The sequence below is a fragment of the Castanea sativa genome, chromosome 1 (assembly GCF_040712315.1).
Source record: "Castanea sativa cultivar Marrone di Chiusa Pesio chromosome 1, ASM4071231v1".
Classification (NCBI taxonomy): domain Eukaryota; kingdom Viridiplantae; phylum Streptophyta; class Magnoliopsida; order Fagales; family Fagaceae; genus Castanea; species Castanea sativa.
In genome coordinates, this window is record NC_134013.1 from 81,455,986 (window position 1) to 81,459,594 (window position 3,609).

A 3,609-nucleotide genomic window follows, 5' to 3' on the forward strand; every position below is an offset into this window, starting at 1 on the left:
TGGATTGAAAGAAAAATTGATATTTCTCTTACCAGAACTTATCCAAAAATTAAAGAGAGATGCATATTAAATTTCAAAGCCATAAAACTAGAACCCGTATTCAGCAAAATAAATAAATAAAACTAGAACCCGTCAAACTTACGAAAGGACCTGAGCTGTACAATTTGAAGTTCAAATCATCTTAAGCAGTTTTGTCTCGTGAAACTTATGGGAGGATTTTGAAACTTAGGAGGAGCAAGTTTTGACTGGGCACTACAGTGACTACACAGGTGGGTCCGTAACAGATTCCTGATAGCAGGGGTCTATTTGGATATAGCTAAAAATTGAAAACATTGTAGCGAAATAATTTTTAAATGTATGAATAGTACTGTAGGACCAATTTTTAATGAAAAAGTTTTTGAAACTGGAAACACCATAGCCAGACAGAAACGCGCTTAAAAAAAAAAAAAAAAAAAAAACCTCAGACGCTTGAAATGTGTGGAGTGTGGACGTTCAAAGTGGTAGTGGGTCCCGTGCACAGTACACGGGACCCACTAACAAATGTGATGGAGCACTTCTTAGTAAAAAAATAAAATAAAAAAAGTGTTGAAACGCGTTGGAAGTAAAATGCGGACGCAATAAGCCGAATCCAAACAATCACCAAGTGTATTTTTTGGCAGCGGTGACTTTAATAGTTTTGGCCTCATATAAACAATAATTAATTACTGCACACTTTTAATGCGATTATTACTCTACAAATATAAGTATTTATAGGGTGTAAGAGGTTTTAAGCTATAAGGGTTAGAGTTCAATTTTTCTAAAGGAAATTTTACACATGTATAAATTTAAATTGGATTAAAGTAAAATTTCTATATAACTTATGTAAAAAAAAAAATTAATTACCTTATAAAAGAGCATCACAACCGGTGATTCAGAGCCAAAGTCACTATGTCTCTCTCTGGTTGTCAGACTTGTCAATTGATGATGCAGTAAATTACTACATCATCTATTTGGGTGACAAACCAACAGGCAACATAATTACTTATTTAATTGTCATGAGTCATCAAAGTTCCTTAAGCATGCATATTATGCCATGGATATTATGCCATGGATCTTGTTAGCACCATTTAAAATTTTCGTTAATAAATCATTTTAGAAAAATTTTAATATTATAGTTATAAAAAAAAGTTAATTATTTTTTTCTTTCTTCATAAAAAGTTTTTATAAATATTTCATAAACCAATGCTAACTTTTAAGATATTCGTTAATTTATTACTGCGCATTTTTGATGCGGTGGTCACTTCATAAGTATAAGTGTTTATGGGGTGTAGGGGTAAGGGCCGGGGTTCAAGTTTTCAGCAGAGAGTTTCACATACATATACACTTAGATTAGGCTAGAGTAGAAATTCTATCTTGTATAAAAAAAAAAAATTTAAAAAAATAACATTCGTTAACTTTTTTGTTTTGAGATTAAAAAAAAAAAGTCAACACTTTTTTTTAGTTTGAATTATAAGTTACATCATTTATTTATTCATTTTTAATTTAATTCTTTTGTCTAGTTTTGTTCAATATCCCACTACTAGTAGTACTATTTTTTTTTTTTTCTAAACATTTCAAAATAACGTCATTTATTTTGAAGGACTTAATGGTGTAAAGTAGATGGGAGGATTACATTAGAAACAAATTAAAGTCAAATGTTTGAAACGAAATAGATGAAATTTAAAAAGGCTAATTTTTTTCAATCAAGGCTAAATTAAAAACAAATCAAAGTTAGAGGGTATGATTATTAAAAAATATAGCCCCTTTTAGGTAACAACGTGAACATTACTTATTATCACAAAGACCATGTTACTTTGGATATGAATGCCGCATAGTGAAACATTACATATCAAAAAGACCATGATACTTTGGATGCATGCAGCTGGATCATAAAGCTACTAACAACAATGAAATATCTTTGGCCAAAACGGGCTTTTGCCCTTTTCGCGAAAAAAAAATCAGCATGTTACCCCATTTTTTAAACTAATTAAGGAAATGCCCCTCTTTTAAAACTCGATTTTTTCAAAATCGAGTTAAGTCCTATATCTTTTGTACTGCTTTTTTCTATGTGAACAAAATACAGTACAAAAAATATCAAAAAATAAAACATTTTTTTAATTAGTTTGAAAAATAAGACATTTGCCTATTTTCGCTGCATCTTGTTCACATATCACATAAAGGTTAGGAACGTATCAATATAACTGGTTGGAGTTTTTATTTATATATTATAATTTCATCGTGGAGGTAAGTTTAATTATAAATAAAATTTTCTTCTACTCTCTTTCCCATGCAAATTAATATCTAATTTAGTTGTTGTCAGATCTATCCTCAATTTCACCAACACATTACTTTGCAGTTTGCAGGCATATATTCTTCATAGAAATTAGCGACCCCAGATATTTAGAATGCAGGTTGTCAGAGCAACCGAATTACAGGAGTGCCTCACAAATCTTCACTATTGCAGAGCCCCCAGTCTTTTATATATTTTCCCTTCTTCCTATTTCAGATACCATGCTTAGCCATATTTCATATGAATAAGCAACTACCACCATATTTATACTAGTTGAAAACCTACAGTTCGTAGCATTTAAGTACGCAAATTCTTTATCCATTTGCTGCCTTCTTGTCATAACTCATAATTAGAAGTAGGTTTAGAACTTTTTTATTACGAAAAATCGATAGGTGTCTTAACTTGATAATAATAAACAACAATAATTAAAGAATGGACACTACTTAAAGAAAAAAATTACCGCCTTAATTAATTAAAAATGCAATGTGGCCAATATTTTGTACAAGCCAAAAGATGGATCCACATCATTCATCTTCACAATTTTCTGATCCAGTCATATAACATGCATCGTGGGAGTGAGAGCGTTCACATGTTTTCATGCTCTGCGACAAACCTTAGGGATAAAGAGATGATAGCTAGATCAGATGCTTTTGTAGTTTTGTTTATTTGCTTTGTTTTGTTTGTCTAGATCTGTGAAGTAGAGTACCATGTGGCACGTGCTTCTCACATGTATCTTCAAGGCAAAATTAATGAATGATAGACGATTTTATACTCGGAAATAATACGTGCAGTCCAAAAATGAAAAAGATATACAACTATATATTATATTTGAGAACCCCCTCAAAAAAAAAAAATATATATATATATATATATATATATATTATTTGAGAAAAGAAAAATTAGCATAAGGTGGTGTGCAGGAATGGTTGTGTGTGGGTGTGTTCTATTTAAAAAAGTATTGGCTGAAGCTATGTGGGATCCAACTTGATATGGACATCTACCATTTTTTTTATTGGACCATATATCATTGCAACGGATTGAGATTCAGTGCAATAGTTAGGGCTATTACAATACCTTTTACATTATTTACACATTTTTAAAATTTATAACTTTTTTTAAACTCTTAATTTTTTTTTCCTTTTTAACTTCTTTGATCCAATGATTAGTATCAAAAATTAATTTTTTTAATTTTTAATCTAAATCATTGAGAGTGTATTGCACCAAATTTCAATTTTATTGTAAGAGCATTCGCACTAAGCCTAGCAAATGCCAAATGTAAGGAAAATTTGGCATTTTAGGCC